The sequence below is a fragment of the Phocoena sinus genome, chromosome 17 (genome assembly GCF_008692025.1).
Source record: "Phocoena sinus isolate mPhoSin1 chromosome 17, mPhoSin1.pri, whole genome shotgun sequence".
Taxonomy (NCBI): Eukaryota; Metazoa; Chordata; class Mammalia; order Artiodactyla; family Phocoenidae; genus Phocoena; species Phocoena sinus.
The window spans coordinates 65,864,108-65,885,446 of NC_045779.1; the positions used below are offsets into that span (position 1 = coordinate 65,864,108).

A 21,339-nucleotide genomic window follows, 5' to 3' on the forward strand; every position below is an offset into this window, starting at 1 on the left:
CAGCTTTTCTTTAAAGGAAAAGCCACTGAATAAAGACCCTAGTAATAGCACAGCCAACATCAAGACCCTGTTTATAAATCCTGTTCTCTCTCTACTCCAATAGCAGAGTTAAATATAAGACAAGAAAGCATGAGCCCCGGACACTCAGGAATTGACAAAGCAGCCTCCATAATCCACATGCTGATTATGTACTTGCTTTATCTCACTAAATCCACCTAAACCCTATGGAAGTCATTCCAAACCCTATGGAATATCATTATCTCCATTTACAGAAGAGGAAGCTGCAATTACCAGGGCCACATAACTGGTAACTAGTGGAACTAGGAATCAGAATCCTCACTGCTAATAGTATCAATAGCAATAGTAAAATGTAATATTTATTTAGCACATTCTATGTGCTCAGCAGAATGTTAAGAACTGTACCTGAGTTATTGAATTTTAATCTCAAGATAGACATATGAGGGAAGTACTAAATAACATTCCCATTTTGTTTATGAAGATACTGAAAAAGAGGAGAAAAATAATTTATCCAAGTTTTCTTAGCTGTTATGCAATAGGGATGATATTTGCAGGTGTTCTGACACTGAGTATGCCACATAGGCCTCCTCTCTCCCCCTGTCCGGCCCGAATCCATCTCTGTCAGTTACACCCATTTCTTCCTGACAATGCATTTGCCATGCACAAATCCCTTTGGATATTTATCTAGTCAGAATCCCCAGAGGAGAGAATATATGTTGGAGCCTTTATGTCTGCGAAGATCACTGCAAGGTCCCTTCCACCATCCTGGTTTGCCTAGAAGTGTCCCAGTTTTAGCCCTGAAAGTCTCACGCGCCAGGAAACTCCTCAGTCGTGGACAAACCAGGACTGTTGTTCACCCTACTTTCAAATCTGAAATCTGTGTGTTTATAAACTTTATGTGAGACCCTCTGTTCTACCCTGGAAAGAGGAGGGTCAACTGGTCACATCCACAGAATCTCACCTCTCTCAATTAGAACTAAGTCACTCATTATCTTCTCTTTTAAACCCACCTCTTATAGCTGGTTAAGGAACACAGGTAAAAAATTAGACATCGTTGGCAGCAGTGAGGAGCCATAATATACTTAATGGGTTGTGCAGTTTTATCATCTGTAAAGACTGTAATGGGGGGGGATATTCTTCATTTTCAGTAAGTCGTCTAAGTGGTGCATTTGAGACCAGTCACCATTAGATACTAGTAAGTCTGTCTCTGGTCTGCAGTGTTTCTAAACCAAAAGAACCAAGAGAAGCCATGGACAGGAGCTGAGATGAGAAGCACCTGGGGAGGGGGGCAGCTGGGATAACTTCATCAAGGGCTGTTCATCTATCAACACTGTTTGGGGGTATCACCATGGATTGGTGATTCGAATGTGTCACAGAAGTAAGTGAGATTTAGAGATGCCGCAGTCTGAACTGAAGGCATGTTAGCAGGGTAACTGTAGAGGGAAAGTTTGCTTGGGTGGAACCTGAGGTTTGAGCAAAAATTAACCAATTCCCTCACGTGACTGCAATCTCATTTTAGGGTGTTATTCCTTTAGCTCGCGACCCATAACGATGTATGTCATCCCCTGTGTCTTAGTTAGCCAAGTCCACTATAACAACATAGCAGCCTAGATAACAACATTTATTTCTCACAGTTCTGGAGAAGGGGGAGTTCAGGATCAAGGTGCTCGTAGATTTGGTTCTGGTGAGAGCTCTCTCCCTGACTTGCAGATGGTCACCTTCTCATGTGTCCTCACATATCAGAGAGTGAATGAGCTCTGGTCTCTCCTCCTCTTCTTAACAAGGACGTGAATCCCATTATGGAGCCCATCTTCATGCCCTCATCTAAATCCAATTAACTCACAAAGGTGCCACCTCCAAATACCATCACACTGGGAATTAAGGCTTCAACATAGGAATTTTGGGGGGACACAAACCTCCAGTCCATAACATCCTGTGTCAGGAGCTCCAGAGACCCCTTCATCACAGTCAGTAACGTGCTCCCACCTGCAGAATTGCCCCAGGCTCTGCAACTGCTCATGTTTTTACTCAGGGGAGAAAAACAAAACACAATTTTGTTTCAATAAACTTTTAATTTTGGAATAATTCTAAATTGATAGAACAGTTGTAAAGATGGTATGGAGAATACCCATATACCCTTCATCCAGGGTCCACTATCATTACCATCTTATGTTACCATGGTACATTTATCAAAACTAAGGAACAAACATTGGTACACTGTTTTTTGTTTGTTTGTTTTTATTTATTTACTTACTTATTTTTGCCTGCATTGGGTCTTCATTGCTGCACGTGGGCTTTCTCTAGTTGCGGCGAGCGGGGGCTGCTCTTTGTTGCAGTGCACGGGTTTCTCACTGCGGTGTCTTCTCTTGTTGCGGATCACAGGCTCTAGGCGCACGGGCTTCAGTAGTTGTGGCTCACGGGCTTAGTTGCTCCGTGGCATGTGGGATCTTCCTGGACCAGGGCTCCAACCCATGTCTCCTGCGTTGGCAGGTGGATTCTTAACCACCGCACCACCAGGGAAGTCCCGGTACACTGTCTTTAACTAAACTCCAGACTTTCTTTGTATTTCACCAGTTTCTCCATTAATGCCCTTTTTCTGTTCCAAGACGAAATCTAGGGTAACACATTGTATGTAGTTGTCATGTGTCTTTAGTTTCCTCTGGCTTGTAACAGTATCTCAGACTTTCCTTGTTTTTGATGACCTTGAGAGCTTTGAGGAATATGGGTCAGGTATTTTGTAGAATGTCCCTCAATTTGGATTTGTCTGATGAAAAACAGTCTTTATTCTGCAATACATGCTGGGATTTTGATTCTGCTCTGACCACGTAACCCGTACATAAATAGGGCTCTGCTTCATTTTTGTGAAGACACACCTGCTTCATGCACAGAATTTCGGTACTTGGGTAATATTCCTCAGTGCCTCCAGCACTAAAAGATGTTGGATCCAAAGGAAAGAGCATAGATATTAGAACTATAAAAATCTAGATTCAAATCTTAGCTTCATATTTACCAACTTTGATCTTAGGCAAATCATTTAATTTCTGTGAGCTTCAGTTTATTGTTTTTAAAAATGAGAATAAAATACTGAGTTTGTGGTACTGCTGTGAAAACAAAATGAGCTATGTATATAGCACTTGGAATATTATATAGCACATGTGAGTGTTTAATAAACATCAGTTTCCTTCCCCCTACATTTCTTTTTTTTCAGTCACCCCAGAGCCTGCCTCTGAATATCACCTGTTGTCACTTGTTCATAATAAGAATATATGGAAAATGGAGATGGAGGTGACTACCCAGATTGCAATCCCCCCAAGTAGCCTCATCTGTGTGATTCATTTCTTTCTTATAGTAATGGACCCTGCCTTCCTGGTTGTAGGAGGGACATGTGACCCAAGTGGACCAATAATAGGGCCCCTCTTCCCTGACGGTACTGATTGGTCCAAGTTCAGCCAATCAGAGTCCTTCCCTGGGGTTTTCCCTACTGGAGTTAAGAAGAGAAAGGTCTCAGGACTTCCCTGGTGGACATGGAAGTGGATAAGACTCCAAGCTCCCAATGCAGGGGGCTCAGGTACGATCCCTGGTCAGGGAACTAGATCCTGCAGGCATGCCACAACTAAGAGCCCGCGTGCCGCAACTCAGACCTAGCACAGCCAAAATAAATAAATAAATATTTTTTTAAAAAAGAGAAATGTCTCTTTCCTCTTGGGTCTCGTAGTTTTAAGAATGAGCTGCTTGTAGCCATGCTTCCTGCCATGTGGAGACAGCCAGCCTGAGAGCAAGAAACCAGCATGCATGCAGAAGCAAGGCTGAGAGATGGAGAGAGCATTCTACAGAATTCTATCTAGTTGGTGGGTTGAGTGACCCCTGAGGTCAGTCCATCTCAGGCCTTTCTATAGTTTGGTGACTTGAGCAAATCAATGATCCTTTTTCCTTAAGCTACTTTGGGTTGTGATTTTATAATGTACAATTTAAAAGATCTTAATAGATTGCCTTTCTGGATTTTGCTGCCTACTTCCACCTCTTCTAAGTGCCTTGCTCTACTTCTTCTTTCCCTTCTTATACTTTCCTCCCTCCTTTTATGGCATGGTTGGCATCAAAGTTGCCTCCCTCCTTGGCTCTTTTCCCAACACTCACTCTAAAGTTAAACGTATAAATTACTCTGACTCAGACAGTCTATTAAAGGAGCAAGAATCAAAAGTTCTAGGAGCAGTCTGTGAGAATGTGCTGAAAAGAAATGAAGCCATACATAATGTCACATAGTTGTTCAGAACATAGACTCTGGAGTCCATCAGCTCCAGATTCATATCCTGCCTCTGTCACTTCCTAGTTGTACAACTTCAGGGAACCTACTTAACTTCTCTGAGCCTCAGTTTTCTCGTTTAATAAATGAGGATGAGATTACCTTTTCCATGCAGCCTTTGCGTGGATTCAACAAGATAACATATGTGTGATGCCAAGCACAGTGCCTGCCACATGGTTGATGCTTAACTTTAGAATACCAATTATTAATTATAATAATTAAAGTTTTCCTTAACTAAAATTTTCCTAAGTCACTTAAATCCACGAATTAATATTTGCCTCATGAAAGGTGGGATAGTCAGGCTTGGTGTCTATCCTGAGGTACTGCAATTTGAAACACACAGCACTGCTCATGAAGTGTTCTTGCCAAAAAAAAAAAACAAAAGCTGAATCTTAATCAAATCAGTCCTCAATAGCTTTATGTATAAAAAATAGGGCATGGAATAGAGAAACAACTTAAATGAAACTACAAGGAAGCAAACAGACACATCCAGAATGTGAGACATCTCTTTTTGGAAAGATGACTTGATCTCTGCAATGAGTCAATGGCGGGACGAAGAGAGAGAGAGAAAGATATTGAGAGTGAACTATGATTATCCTATTATTATACAATATTATACTCAATTGAGTGGTACTTGAAGGAGTACTGGCTTTATGGCTAGATGACCTGAGCTCACGTCCTACTTCAGCTACTGTCATTACACAAATAAACTTGGGCGAATCATCAAGGAGTAATAAGGAGTAATAATTCAACTGTTGATGCATGTGAGGTTTAAATGAGACAATATATACAAAATATTTAACATATATTTAATATTTAACATATTTAATATTTAATATTTAACATATTTAATATTTCCATGAAGACTAGCATACCTACATTTCTATGTTCTTTCATCCTTCATTTCTTCCTTGGTGATTCAGCTCTATCATTTAACTATTATACTCTTTAAAGGCAGGTTAGGTGAGTAGACTCACCTGGATTGAACAGGTGAGAAAACAGGTTGGGGCGTGAAAGGACTTGCAAAAATTCACTAGTAGGACACAAATAGAACCTTGCTAACGGACCATTCTTTAAGAAGACTAACTCTCTGGTTTTGCATACTTGGTGGGTGTGCTTGTTGGAGTACATGGAAGCCACCAGACTTTCTGTGTAATCAGCATGTCCTTTCCAGGCTGTATTTGTGTGGCAGGGGTTGAGGGGAACCATTCTTCTTTAACCTCTTCACAGCGAGCACTGCGGAGACTACACAGACTAAGAAAGCCAACTGGTGTTAGAGTCTTGGCCACAACACAGCCTTCCCTACCACGACTCCTTCGTTGTGTCACACTGCCTCTGGACACAGTTCTTTCATTGACCTTTGGGAAAGGAGTGAGAATCCCAGTAGCCAGGAAGAAAGGGAGGTTTGTTTGTTTTTTAATTTTTCCTTCTGAATTTTGCCTAAAATATACTGTGCAAAATTTACAGAATGTTTCAATAAACACTTTATGTTAGTGGCTCTTAAAATTTTAGAGGATGCATACAACCATGGGAATCTCCTGAAAGATACGGAAAATTTTCTGAAAAAAAAAAAGAAGCCCACAGAAGAGATAGATACAAATTTTGCCTAAATATCAGATGGTTCATGAACATTATCCACAGAACTTTGCAGAGATTGATGGGCTCCAGGCTGAGATTCCTGTCCTCATGGAAGTGAAAGGGTACCTCCTTCTCGGTGCCCCTCAGAATATCAGTGCTAACCAGAGGCTCAATGAATCCGAAGTGGCTCCTCTTCCAAGGAATCCAGGAGGAGGGGGAGGAAGATCACTTGGGTGAACGTTACTGAAGGTACTTTACGGGGAATTCTCAACAGAGCACTCCCGGCACATTTTCTTGCAGCAGAAAGCAATGTTCACTGATGCTGAGCATTTCGGGTAAGTTTGGTTCAAGTCCAACTTGGATTCATGATTGTGATTCATGTTAATTTGGATCATCATAATGCACGTGGACCAAGTACCTCTGTCAGCTGATGAATTTTATAAAAACATTAAAAAAAATGATTGGCTAACTCCTTGAAGGAAAGCTGTCTTATATTCCATGGCCCCTGATTTCAGCATCCTCTCCCCTCCCCTGCCCTCCAGGTTGCAAAGGAGATGACGAGCACAGGCTGGGAGCACAGTGAACACAAGGAGAGCTCCTGTCTGCAGCCTCCTTGTCAGAACACAGGTGGGTGTGCTTGTATCAGCGAGGCAGCTGGTACCGAGAGTGAGGGGGAGTCAGTCGTTCTTTCTATTAAATGCCATCTTAACCAATTTTACCACTAAACAGATAGATGTTGGTGGAATGAAGGGTGGGAGGTGTGGAGATGAGAGTAAAGGTATGGACCTCTGATGATGAGAAGGACGAAGCCAAAAGGATTCTAACTTTTACAGACTGAGAAAGGTTGACAGGGAAACATTTTTTTTTTAAATCACACCTAACCTAGAGAACTATTTAAGCTCCCGGCTCATGGCGCAGTGTTACCCAGGCTTAGGAAGACTCAGCCCTAACCTAAACCCCTGCAGCGAGAGCTTTTACCTCTGAGAGGACATGGTGGCGTGGCTTTTAGACCTTCCTTTAGAACAGTATATATGTAGGGGAGAGTGAGCCTGCCCTACTGTGTTGATTTAATAACAGAGGTCACCTGGCCACCCACACAGATTTCTCATCTGCTCTTTTCTCAAGTGGGAAGCTTAAGACCTATTTGTTGCTTAGATGGAGCTGACTGGAAATAAACTTGTTCAAATAATGGAGGTAGCAAACAAATATACAGGAACACCCCTATGGGAAGTTACTCCTTCCTTATCATGGTCACTGTCATCATATTGTCATGGTTACCTTGTTAGATAGATGTAAAAGTGTGCTGTGTATGAGTGTGTTTGGGTGTGTGTATACATACACACATATATATATATATAAACATACAGTATGTCAGCATTTTGTGTATAGTATGTGTGTGTGTATAGTGCGTGTGTGTATAACTTCCCAACAACCCTGCAAATGTATGAATTTTAAATTTTCATTTCATGGATCAGCATACTAAAGCTCACAAAGACTAGATCACCCCAAGGACTCTCACTCAATAGTCAACAAAGCCAGAATTATGTTCCTGATGTTATGGGCTCCCAAACCCCTCAGAATTCCATATTTTACTCTATTCACAATTATTTATTTAACAAGTGTTTGCTGATGTTGGCTACTAGGTGCCCAGAACCTTGCTTCATGGTAGGGATAACAAAATGAAAAGGCATTGCCTTCAGGAAGCTCACAGTCTAATAAAACATCATCTAGTAAAACATGTGGGAATTTGCTTTAACCACTAAAGCACTGTAAAAGTATTAGCTGCTTTTGTTGGATGAAAGCAAAGTCACTTTCATCTTTCACCCATTTCTTAAGGAGCTGTACCAACCTCACCTGTGACCTTTGCCACCCTTATCTCTCTTCCCCTTGGGCTGACCTCCAGGCTGTAGGCGAAATGTTTGCATCTGGTCTCTCTGTTCCTTTCTGCTGTTTCCCTGTTCCTGATTCCCTGGCTCTGTCTGTCCACCACGTGCCCTCTGCTTACATACCAGGTGGCCTTGCCTGGTCTGGTTCTGCCTGTTAGTGCCTGAGCCCAATTTCTTGAAGCTGTGACAAGTGACTTTCGGAGAGGAAGGAAAGGCAAGGACGAGGTCAGAAAGGCTCCTTAGAATGTTGAGGGAGAAGAGTCTGGCTCCAAGGGATTGCCCAAGAAAAGGGTCGAATAAATTTGTAGAGTGTAGTAGTCATAAGCAAGGACTTTGGAGTTGTATAAACTTTTTCTCACCAGTCTTTCTACCTATATAATTCGGGGCAAATTATTAATCACTCTCTGCCTTGGATTTTGTGGAGGTAACAATACAATAGGGTAACGCAAAGAAGTGATTGAATTACGAGAGCACAATAATTATCATTATCCAGTATTTTGGTCTTAATTCAAAAGTTCTGAAATAGCCATATGAATACCTACTGAGGTGTGGTCTCCATGGCTTTCATGCTGGATGTGTTCAGTTGACCCTCCCAGGTCCTCTCTGCATCTTCTCTGTGCCCCAAGAGACTGACCTGGAAAAGCCATCAATGGGGGACTTCCCTGGTGCTGCAGTGGTTAAGAATCTACCTGCCAATGCAGGGGACACGGGTTCGAGCCCTGATCCAGGAAGATCCCACATGCTGCGGAGCAACTAAGCCTGCGAGCCACAACTACTGAGCCCGCATGTCACAACTACTGAAGCTCACACACCTAGAGCCTGTGCTCTGCAACAAGAGAAGCCACCGCGATGAGAAGCCCATGCACTGCAATGAAGAGTAGCCCCCACTTGCCGCAACTAGAGAAAGCCTGCGTGCAGCAACGAGGACCCAATGCAAACAAAAATAAATAGATAAATAAAAATTAAATTAAAATTAGAAATTAAAAAAAGAAGCCATCAATGGGCTCCCTTGCCATTTGGCTTCTAATTGGCTTTGGCCAATTTTAAACACCAGCAGAAGAAACAGGGAGGGAGGAGAGTGAGGTGGGTGTTTATTCTCAGTCGCGCCTGGAACTGGCCACCTCTCTCCACCTTGGGTCTGGCTCAGGTCACGCAGCTTTCCCCATACAGGCCCCCTCTGTCCCTGCTCCATATACCACAGACCTTGGGGTGAGAAAGGAACCTTGCTCTTAATAGCCCTGGTATTGCTTCTTCCATCAGGGTTTCCTTATACACACTCACAGCATCGTAATCTCTCAATTGAACTCTCCTTGAGCATGACTAACCTGAAGGCGATGTCTTCTCCCAGGACCCTGACTGATCCTGGCTTCGTCACTCTGCCTTAGATGCTGCTTTCCCTGACAGAAGGTCAGGGTCCAATTCTGAAGCTCTTCTGGCTTGAGTCTCTGTAGAGAATGAAGTACTAGTTAAAATACATGATCCTGGAGTGGACAGCTCAGGCCCTGGAGGAATGGAGAGGAGTGTTGCAGAGACTTTAGCCCCAGAGATGAATAAAGCCTAAGGAAAGAGCCGATGATTGGAACTAGGAACCACCTACATCAATTCTCTTGCCTCCCAGAATCACCCACCACACCTTCCTCCCAGTCTGGCACCCCCAGGTTCCCTCCCAGGACTCCCAAGAGTAGATCCGGACCACACTGGATCTGGCAGGGGGGCAGGGTGCTACAAATGACCGAAGAAGAGCAGAACAGAGGTTCAACTTCACTAGAAACCTGCGGAAAGGAAACTAAATAACAATAACTGTTTAAAACAAAGGAGGAAAGCTTTCTAAAGCAGGGCACATTTTTATTTTATTTATTTTTTTTTTTTTGCGGTACGCGGGCCTCTCACTGCTGTGGCCCCTCCCGTTGCGGAGCACAGGCTCCGGACGCGCAGGCTCAGCGGCCATGGCTCACGGGCCCAACCGCTCCGCGGCATGTGGGATCTTCCCGGACCGGGGCACGAGCCCGTGTCCCCTGCATCGGCGGGCGGACTCTCAACCACTGCGAGCAGGGCACATTTTTAGATTCACAATTTTAATGCAAAGACTTCTGGTTTCAGCTCAGAGATAGAGAAAGCTGGAATGAACATTGCTCCAATCTTTACAACATGAAAAAAGATGGACAAGCTGCAAGTTAACAACTTTTCTTAAACCCATCAAAGAACTGAGGCTATGAAGCTAACCTGAAATCTGGGGAGAAATAGACATCTGTAGAGGAGACACAGGAACAAAGCATTTCCTCATTCACTAACCTGGGACAGATGCCATGTAAGCTGGTAGAAGATTCAGTTAAAATCATGTGTGTAAAATATATATATATATATATATATATATATACACATATATACATATATATAAAATCATACATGATTTATATGTTATGTAAAAAGATATAGAGGGACATATACATATATGAATAGAAATCCACATGCATGCACAAGGTGTGTTTATATGAATTTGAGTTAAGGGTAGTATAAATTATACCATGCTTATTTCATTCACAAAGTGAATTTAATCATTCTCATTTAATCCTTTGTTACCTCTACTCTTATGTTACTTTTCATTTTTAAATATTTCAAACCTCCAAAAAATTACAGAGAATAAGACAAACATCCATAGATCACCTGTTGCCCAGATTTAACCAATGCTGACATGAGCCACCTCCCACATTTGCTGCCCTTCTTCTGTCTGGATGAGGGTGACCCAGCTCCTGGGGCTCAGCAAACTCCAGGAGCCCAGGACAATGCCTGCTTCTCTTTGCTGTCCATGCCTATCTCTCCATGCCTGGAGAACTGTAACCCACCACGTTCTCCTCGGTTTAGCGATTCATCCCCTTCCTCTGCAAATGGGACTCAATGTGGTGAGAAACATCAAAGTTCAGTTTTGGTTTACTTGCAGCTGGTGAGTGTTTGTTTTGTGCATGAAAAAGCATCTGCTCTCAGCCTCGGCTTTGAAACAGAAACTGGCCTGTAACCAGGCTGAAACAGCATGCTCCCTGTTACACAAAGACCTTAATAATAAAAGAAAGCTCTGGGTTTTGTTAACCCATTTAATGTATCGTACCCTTTGTTTTCCCAGAAACACTGTGAGTGCGTGAAGTGACACTCGTATCACAGACAGGAAACAGAGCTGGAGAGGTTACAAGCTTACCCAGGCTTGCTTGCCCAGTACATGCAATAGGGGTCATTCATTTGTGTATCTGTCAGGCACCAAAACCTGCACTTGTTTTCAATGATGCAAGTACAGACTGCCTTTCATTTTACAATATCTAAATCGGTTGCATGTAGGCCTTTTCTATATTTGTGGCTGTATTCCAGATAACTGAGGTTGAGAGGTAAATGACCTCCATATTATTTAAATGGATGTTTCTGTAAGCAAAGCCTTTAATTCCTGGAGATGTATATATATATATATATATATATATATATATACACACATACATATGTATATTTTTTTAACTTAGATATTGAAATGGTACAGCAGAACTTCTTTACTATCTGTCTTAGGTCACTGCCATCGAAGCAGCACCTGAGACAGTGATTTGGGTGAATGTGATTCACTGAATTATATTCAGTGAATGTGGAGGGCTCTCAGGAGACAGGAAGTACAGGAAGAAGGATGGGCAGGGGAGGCAGCTAAGCAAATATGTGGTCTCAGCTGGATCCAGCCTCAGCCCGACCATGCAGAGAGCTCTGGAGCATGAAAGCCACCCAAGTTACTGCAACTTTGAGGCAAGGGGGCTGGCCTTTCTAGAAGGTGAGAACCACCTTCTCCCAGCAGCTGGGGAATTGGTACAGGGCCCAGGTAAAAGGAATCTGGAGAGGGAAACAATATCCCATCTCTGCTGCCCTCAGAAATTTGGAGGATTGATTAATGCAGTCTACAAACAGCCATGTGCACTGCTGTAGAAAGACACAGAATAATTAAAAGGGTTGAATTGGAACTAATGAAACCCCATCATCTTTTAAATGACTGGATATACTGAACCAGGAGATTAAGTATAGGAAGGTTGGAAAGCTGGTCTTAAATGGTTAATTTTTTCTACCACTTGCAAAACCATCAAATTCAAGTGAGAGTGAGTTTGTTCGATGCCTGGCTACCTTCAGAACCTTCTGCTGTTCCTTCTGATGACGTCTTCACTGCCCCACTGCCAGCCTCGAGACTGCTGATTTCAAGGCCCTTTGAAGAAAAAAAAAAATTCCATTTACTTTCTGCAGGAGATGACTGTCTGCTCCCCTTGAGCTGGGCCAGAGGGAGCATTCAGAATACATTGCTGGAAGTAAATGAAATTTTTCAGCTATTTAAATTGCAATTCACCCCTGAAAACTCCATTTTATCAAAACTCCTGGTTAATACTATTTTCTATGCTCAGGTATTCTTCCCAAATACACATGCAGGAGATACAGGAGCCCAGAGGGAGATTGTTTCAGAGACAAAGTCCCTTAAAGAAGCCTCAGGTACTAACATCCTCATTGCCATGTAACAAAACTCAAAGGACTGAACAGGTATGGGGTAGGGCAGAGGGCACTCTACCTAGAGTCTGAGGAATTAATTTGCCCCCCACTAGCTGTGTGTCCATGAGCAAATCATATAATCTCTCTGAGCCTTTTGGTTCACAGCTCTAAAATGGGATTAGGAACACCGTCCTTGCCTATCTCAGAGGGTTATTGTAAAGATTATATTAGATTAATTTATATGAAACAGTTCTAGACAAATGAAGTAGAGCTGGAAATGATATCTTTTGTAGCCAAATGCTTAAAAGCCCACAATTAAGCCTAACGAAGGCAGAATTCTAAGATGGCACCCAAGAATCTCACCTCCTAGTAAATATACTTTATATACTCGCCTTTCCTTGAGAATGTCCTGTGAATATGATAGGATATTCACTCCCATGATTAGGTTATATAAGACTCAAGCTTAACAGGCTGGAGAAATATTCTTCCTACTGGCTTTGAGAAAGTATGCTTCTAGGTCATGGTTTAGACCTAAAGGTGGCTTCCAGGAGCTGAGATGAATCAGCCAGCAGCAAAACAGGGACCTCAGTCCTACGACAACAATTTAAATTCTGCCAACAACCTGAATGAGTGTGAAAGAAGACCCTGGGCTCAGGAAGAGAACATATAGTCCAACCAAAACACTGACTTCTGCCTTGTAAGACCCAGTTACTCTGTGCCAGGACTTCTAACCTACAGAAACTATAACATAATACCTGGGGGTTGTTTTAGCTGCTAAGTGTGTGATACTCTGACATATAGCTATAAAAACCAAACATACAATCAACTGTTCTTAAAACGGCAGATTGAGGGCGACCTCGGAAATACACTCCTCCATAAAAGCAATGAGAACCCTGTATAACTGTCAAAATAAACTTTTTCAGAACTCTGAAAAATCACCAAAGGCTTGCAACAATCCAAGGAGTATTTATTCAAGAAAAATGGCTGAATCTCAGCAAGGACAGTGAGCCTTATGGCATTTTAACCTGTGCCCATCACCCTCTCCCTAGCTCTTCAGCAGCACTGAAAGCCAACAGGCTCACAACTACAATAGATGTGAAAAACAGCAGCTAAATTGTTACCGAAGGAAGTAAAATGGGTTTGGAGCACCCCAGAAGCCCCATTTCTAGAAAACTATCACTATTTGACCTGTCTGGCAGTTCCCTAAAAAGCTCCATTTTCAGGGATTGTCTTTATTTGACCTAATCAGAGCTTGCTTTTTGTGAAGAGCCCTACCCACAGACTATTTGTCAAATACAATTAATGGCAATTGTTTAATATCACAGCTACCTGAGGATACTTTAACAGTTGGCGCTAACCAGAAATTTTAAAAAGAACAACTGGATAATGAGATGCCCATAGGGGTCTTTGAAAAGCTCCAGCATATTCCTGGAAATCCAGAAACCCATGTGCATTTTCAGAACTGCATACATCTAGAGAAGACTCGATAAAGTCTACTCTCTCACCTACGGTTATCTTGAGTCTCTGTATGAGCAAGAAGTTTAGGATAAGTTGGAGTTGTAAACTGGCTGCTAGAGCACTTAAAACATATCACACACACACACACACACACACACACACACACACACACACACACACGCCTTAAAAATGCTGGGAGAAAAGCAGCTCATGCAGCTCAATATCAAAATAACGAACAACCCAATCCAAAAATGGGCAGAAGACCTAAATAGACATTTCTCCAAAGAAGATATACAGACTGCCAACACACACATGAAAGGATGCTCAACATCACTAATCATTAGAGAAATGCAAATCAAAACTAAAGTAAGGTATCACCTCAAACCAGTCAGAATGGCTATCATCAAACAATCTACAAACAATAAATGCTGGAGAGGGTGTGGAGAAAAGGGAACCCTCTTGCACTGTTGGTGGGAATGTGAATTGGTACAGCCACTATGGAGAACAGTATAGAGGTTCCTTAAAATAACTAAAAATAGAACTACCATATGACCCAGCAATCCCACTACTGGGCATATACCCTGAGAAAACCATAATTCAAAAAGAGACATGTGCCACAATGTTCATTGCAGCACTATTTACAATAGCCAGGTCATGGAAGCAACCTAAGTGTCCATCGACAGATGAATGGATAAAGAAGATGTGGCACATATATACAATGGAATATTACTCAGCCATAAAAAGAAATGAAACTGAGTTATTTATAGTGAGGGGGATGGACCTAGAGTCTGTCATACAAAGTGAAGTAAGTCAGAAAGAGAAAAACAAATACCGTATGCTTATATATATATATATATAATCTAAAAAAAAAAGAACCTAGGGGCAGGACAGGAATAAAGATGCAGACATACAGAGTGGACTTAAGGACATGGAAGGGGGAAGGGTAAGCTGGGACAAAGTGCGAAAGTGGCATGGACGTATATACACTACCAAATGTAAAACCGATAGCTAGTGGGAAGCAGCCATATAGCACAGGGAGATCAGCTCGGTGTTTTGTGACCACCTAGAGGGGTGGGATAGGGAGGGTGGGCGGGAGACGCAAGAGGGAGGGGATATGGGGATATATGTATACATATCGCTGATTCACTGTTATACAGCAGAAACTAACACAACATTGTAAAGCAATTATACCCCAATAAAGAAGTTAAAAAAAAAAAACGCTGGGAGATTATTAGTTCAAGGAACTTTAAGGAAATCTCTATCCAGTCATTACCTAAGCACTAAGCAAACTGAATAGAGACTTTGGTGGCCACAAATGACAAAAGAATACAGGTTTAACAGAATTAGTCCAAGAAAGTCACTAAAAAAAAACCAAACAGCAGCAACAACAACAAAGCACAAAGGTGAGAGAGAATCTTACTTCCAGAGTTGACACATTGTGCTATTTAAAATATCCAATTTTCAGAGTTACCATATGACCCAGCAATCCCACCCCTGGACATATACCCAGTAAAGATGAAAACTAATTCAAAAAGATACAGGGGGGCTTCCCTGGTGGCGCAGTGGTTGAGAGTCCACCTGCTGATGCAGGGGACACGGGTTCATGCCCCGGTCCGGGAAGATCCCACATCCCGCGGAGCGGCTGGGCCCGTGAGCCATGGCCGCTGAGCCTGCGCGTCCGGAGCCTGTTGCTCTGCAACGGGAGAGGCCACAACAGTGAGAGGCCTGCGTACCGCAAAAAAAAAAAAAAAAAAAAAAGATACAGGGACTTCCCTTGTGGTCCAGGGGCTAAGACTCCACACTCCCAAGTCAGGGGGCCCAGGTTCAATCCCTGATCAGGGAACTAGATCCTGCATGCCACAACTAAGACATGGCCCAGCCAAATAAATAAGTATTAAAAAAGAAAAAAAGATACATGTACCCCAGTGTTCATAGCAGCACTATTTACAATAGCCAAGACATGGAAGCAACCTAAATATCCATCAACAGAAGAATGGATAAAAAAGATGTGGTATATACATACAATGGAACATTACTCAGCCATAAAAAGAATGAAATAACGACATTTGCAGCAACAATGGATGGACCTGGAAATTATCATACTAAGTGAACTAAGACAGAAAAAGACAAATATCATATGATATCACTTACACATGGAATCTAAAAAAAATGATACAAATGAACTTATTTACAAAACAGAAATAGACTCACAGACATAGAAAACAAATTTATGGTTACCAAAAGGGAAAGGGGATGGAGGGATAAATTAGGAGTTTAGGATTAACAGATGCACACTACTATATATAAAAGAGATAAACAACAAGGACCTACTGTATGGTACAGGGAACTATATTCAATATCTTGTAATAACCTATAATGGAAAAGAATCTGAAAAAGAACAGACATATGTATACAGAGAGATGGATAGATGTATAACTGAATCATTTTGCTGTACACCTGAAACTAATAGAACATTGCTAATCAGCTATACTTCAATAAAAAATTGTTTGTTTTGATAAAAAGTCCAATTTTCAATAACAATAGCAAAAAATATAAGAAATACAAAGAAACAGGAACATATGGCCCAAAGGGAAAAAAATAGTTTACAGAAACTGTCCCTGAGAAAGCCCAGACGTTACTAGAAAGAAAGACAGATTTACTAGATAAAGACTTAAATCAGTTATCATAAGTATATTCAAAGAACTCAAAGAAACCATTTCTAAAGAATTAAAGTATGAGAAAAATGTGTCATCAAACAGAGACCATCAACTAAAAGATATAAAGTATGCCCAAATGCAGACTTGAGCAGGTGAAAGAATTAGTAAGCTTAAAGACAGGTCAATTAAGATTACTTGATATAAATAGAAAGTAATCAAAGGAAATAAACAGAGACCTATGGGACACAATTCTATGAGGCTTGCATTATCCTGATACCAAATCAAAGACATCACAAAAAAAGGAAACTACAGATCAATATCCCATGCTAACACAGACAAAAGATCCTCAAAAATTACTAACAAACTGAATTCACCAACATATAAAAAGGATCATATACCATGAATAAGATCATCTCAGGAATGAAAGGTTGGTTCAACATACAGAAAGAAATTAATATAACACACTATATCAATAGAATAAAGTTTAAAAATCACAGTGTCATCTCAATAGCTGAAAAAATAATTTGACAAAATCCAACACTCTTTCATGGTAAAAACACTCAATCTAAGAACAGAAAGAAACTTCCTCAAATGATGAGAGGCATCTATAAAAAAAACACAGCTAACATCTTAGATAACAGTGAAAGACTGAAAGTTTTTCCCCCTAAGTTTAGGAACAAGACAAGGTACCTGCTTCTTGCCATTTCTATTCAATATTGTTCTGGAAGTTCTTGCCAGAACATTTAAACAAGGAAAAGAGATAAAAGGCATCCAGACTGAAAAGGAAGAAGAAAACTATCCCTATTTGCAGATAGCATGACTTTGTTTATAGAAAAAAGTAAGGAGTTGACTAAAAAGATATTAAGACAAATAAATGAATTCAGCAAGATTACAAGATACAAAATCAGTATACAGAAATCAAGTATATTTCTGTATACTTACAATGAACTATCTGAAACTATAATTAAGAAAACAGTTCCATTTATAATAGCATCAAGAAGAATAGAATACTTAGTAAATTTAACAAAAGAAGTACAACACTTGTACACTAAAATCTACAAAACACCATTACAGTAAATTAATGAAGGCACAAATAAATGGAAAGATATCTCATGTTCACGGATTAGAAAAAATAATATTGTTAAAATGGTAATACTCCCAAATTTTATTTGCAGATTCATTGCAACCTCTGTCAAAAGCCCAGCTGGCTTTTTTGAAGAAATTGACAAGGTGATCTTAAAATGTATATGGGAATCCAAGGGCCCTGAAAAGTGAAAACAATCTTGAAATGAAAGTACACAGCTGGAGGAGTCACACTTCTTGATTTCAAAACTTATAACACAGCAACAGTAATCGAGACAGTGAGGAACTGGCTTAATGACAGGCATACAGATCAATGGAATAGAATTGAGAGTCCAGAAATAAACCCTTACATTTATGGTCAATTGACTTTTGACAAGAGTGCCAAGATAATACAGTGGGGAAAAGAACAGTGTTTTCAACAAATTGTGCTAGGACAACCGGATAACTACACGAAAAAGAATGAAACTAGTCAACACCATGTATAAAAGTTAACTCAAAATGGATGAGAAAAATATCAGACTACTCTTAGAAGGAAACCTAAGAGTAAGTCTTCATGGTCTCAGATTAAGCAATTCATTCTTAGGACACCAAAAGCATAAGAAATAAAAGAAAAAGATAGATAATTTGAACTTCATCAAAATTTAAAAGCTTTGGGCTTTGAAAGACACTATCAAATAGCAACATTATTCATCACAATTGCCAAAATGTGGAGGCAACCCAATGTCCATCAACTGTTGAATAGATAAACCCTGTCTATTTGTAAATAATGTTTTACTGGAACACAGTCATGGTCATTTGCTTACATATTATCTTTGGCTAGCTCCGTGCTACAATAGCGGAGTTCAGTAGTTGCGACAGAGACTGACCACATCACCTGCAAAAACTAAAACACTTACTGTCTGTCCCTTTTCAGAAAAAAAGTTCGCTTACCCTTACTCTGGGGTAATATGGTCATTTGCAAGGCATTTCAAAATAAAACAAATGAACAAACAAAAAGAGTAATAAACTCATATTTTTCTGAGTGCTTACTATGCCCCTAAACTCTAGTAGCCAAGAAGTAGTAGAGCACATACTTGCTTAGTCACTCTTCCTTGGACAAGTTACGTGAACTCTCTGAGCCTCCATGGCCTCATCTCTAAAACTAATGTAATAATATCTGCGTCATTGGGTTGCCATGGAGATTGAATGAGGTAAGATGTACTGTGATGGGATGAATTGTTCCCTTCAGAAAAGATATGCTGAAGTCCTAACCTTCAATATCTCAGAACGGGATTTTATTTGGAAATAAGGTCACTGTATCAATAGATGTAATCAGTTAAGATGAGGTTATACTGGAGTAAGGTAGGCCCTCCCTCCAATAGGATTGATGTCTTTATGAGAAGATGGCCATATGAAAACACAAACACACAGGGAAAATGCCATTTGACAATGGAGGCAGAGACTGGAGTTACCCTACCACAAGCCAAGGAACGCCTGGGCTACCAGAAGCTAGGAAGAAGCAAGAAAGAATCCTCCCCCAGAGGCTTCTAAGGGACTTTGGCCCTGTCAACACCTTGATTTCAGATGTCTAACCTCCAAAACTGTGAAAGAATACATTTCCATTGTTTTCAGCCACCCAGTTTGTGATATTTTGTTATGGCAACACTAGGAAACTAATGCACATTCGAAGCTCTTAAAACAATACCTAGCATACAGTAACTCCATAATTTATGCTAGAAATTATTCTCGATGGTTTACCTTGTTGTTTCTGTTAATCTTCAAAATAATTTTATAAGGGAGGTGTATTAATCTGCTCAGGGTAACATAATGAATGAAATACCATAGACTGGTGGTTTAAACAACAGAAATTTATTTATTTAGGCCGTGCTGCACAGTTTGCGGGATCTTAGATCCCAGACCAGGGATTGAACCCAGGGCCATGGTAGTGAAAGCACCAGGTCTTAACCACTGGACCATCCAGGAATTCCCAAACAACAGAAACTTATTTCTCACAGTTCTGGAAGCTAGAAGTCTATGATCAAGGTGCTAGTACGTCAGGTTCTGGTAAAGACCCACTTCCTGGTTTGCAGATGGACAACTTCTTGATGACTGCTCACATGGTGGAGAGAGACAGAGAGAGAGAGAGAGGAAGCAAGATTTCTGGTGTCTCTTCATATAAGGACACCAATCCCATCAAGGGGACTCCACCCTCACGACCTCATCTAAACCTAATTATCTCTAAAAGGCTCCACTTCCGAATACCAACACATTGGGGTAATGGGAACACAATTCAGTCCATAGTAATAAGTATTATTAACTCTCTTTTATAGGTATGAAAACTGGCCTCAGTGAGATTAATACAGAAGAAAAAATATAAAAGGGTAATGTTATTAAAAGGAGATTCCTGTATATGTGTGAATTCCTCGTGGGCATTTTCACATACAACCGTGTAGTTTCCATAGCAACTGTGGTATTATAGACCCTGAAATCAGAGAGCCTGAGTTCATTTTCACCTTCTGCCATTTACCAACTCTGGGACCTTAGGCAAGTTACTTAATGACTAGGAGTCTCAATAGCCTTCCCTGCAAAATGAATGGCTCCTAACCTCGTGGAGTGTGAGCATTAAATGACAAAATGCCTGTCAAGAGTGTCCCAGAGTGCCTGGCACAAAGTAGACATCAAATACGAGTTAAAACTTCAAAGATAAATATACAAAGATGTTTGGTGGAGCTGTGATTGTTAGAACAGATTTGGACAACTTCGATATCCAACAATAAGTTAAATAAACTATCATTCATTCATACTGAGACGCTATACAAGCATAAAACAGAATAAGATAGATATACGTTGACTTCCTGGGTTCTTTTTCCTGTCCCTACCTACTGTGTGACTTTAGGCAAGTGCTTTAACCTCTCCGTGCCTCAGTTTCCCCAGCTAAAAAATGAAAATAAAAGCAGTACCTATTTCACAGAGTTGTCATGAAGGTTAAATAACATACAGTCTATATAAGATGCTTAAAATATTCTGAGGCACATAGCAAGCACATGCTAAATATTAACCATTATTATAATTCCATGTGTATGGAAGGAAGGAAGGCTAATGACTCATTTATAGAAAAAGATACAAGAATCTGCTACTAATTGTTATTTCTTGGGAGTAAGGATGGGAAGTAGGAAGGAGAAGGGCTTCAACCTTCTCTTTACCCCTTCTGTACCATTGGAAACAAACCAACCCCACAATTATTAGCCGTCTCTTATCCTTCCCTCTTTCTCCAGTAATGAAGAGTGGACCTGATGGTGCCTGAGCACTTTCTTTTACTGCCAGGCAGGGCTGCTCTTCAGCTGGGACTTGTGAGCACAGCAGATAAAAGATTTCCATCCTGGTTGGTCAACAGTCTCATCCTTGCCCCCATGATCCCACAAGGTAAAGGTTCACTCCTGGCCTGCTGGGGCCCTCCGGGAGCCTTTGGGGTGCTGATTCACAGTGACCCTGGTTTCTTTAGGGTCCTGTGGTCTAGGTTAGGAGATATTTTGGCTCTCACTCCTGGTGCCAGGCACAGAGCTTGGGGCTGTGCACCTACTGTATCTGCCTCTAAATAACTCTTCAAGGTACTTATTCTCATTTACCAAATGATGAAACCAAGGTTACCTAGTACGTGATCTGCCCAATAGCACACAGCTCATTAAGTGGCGTCTCTCTGGCTCCTTTCACTATGTGTCTTTGCTTTCATTGGCTCACATTCCCTCTCTAAAAGTATCTGTATGCTCTGCTTCAACAAGTTCTTTTCAAAAAGTTTATTTTACCAGCGTTGTAGTTCTGCTTTGTCTCAGCTGGTTTAACAGTTTCAGGAACAGAGCAGAGTGATCAACTCTGTGAATAATTAACG

At 41.0% G+C, this 21,339-nt stretch overlaps 1 protein-coding gene across 2 annotated transcripts in view; it reads right to left on the minus strand.

The window, feature by feature from the left end:
• Positions 1-2,573: 2,573 nt before the first annotated feature.
• The window catches only part of LRATD2 (LRAT domain containing 2), a 38,250-nt gene continuing 19,484 nt past the window's right edge, over positions 2,574-21,339 (minus strand). Inside the window, exons 3-6 of one of the 2 annotated variants that reach the window (XR_004346522.1) lie at positions 11,923-12,001; positions 9,108-9,227; positions 8,325-8,416; positions 2,574-2,946 (exon numbers count right to left, since the gene is read on the minus strand). The gene's annotated coding sequence lies outside the window, so the exon portion shown is untranslated. The remainder of the gene's footprint in view (positions 2,947-8,324; positions 8,417-9,107; positions 9,228-11,922; positions 12,002-21,339) is intronic. The other variant, XR_004346521.1, reaches the window with a different exon arrangement.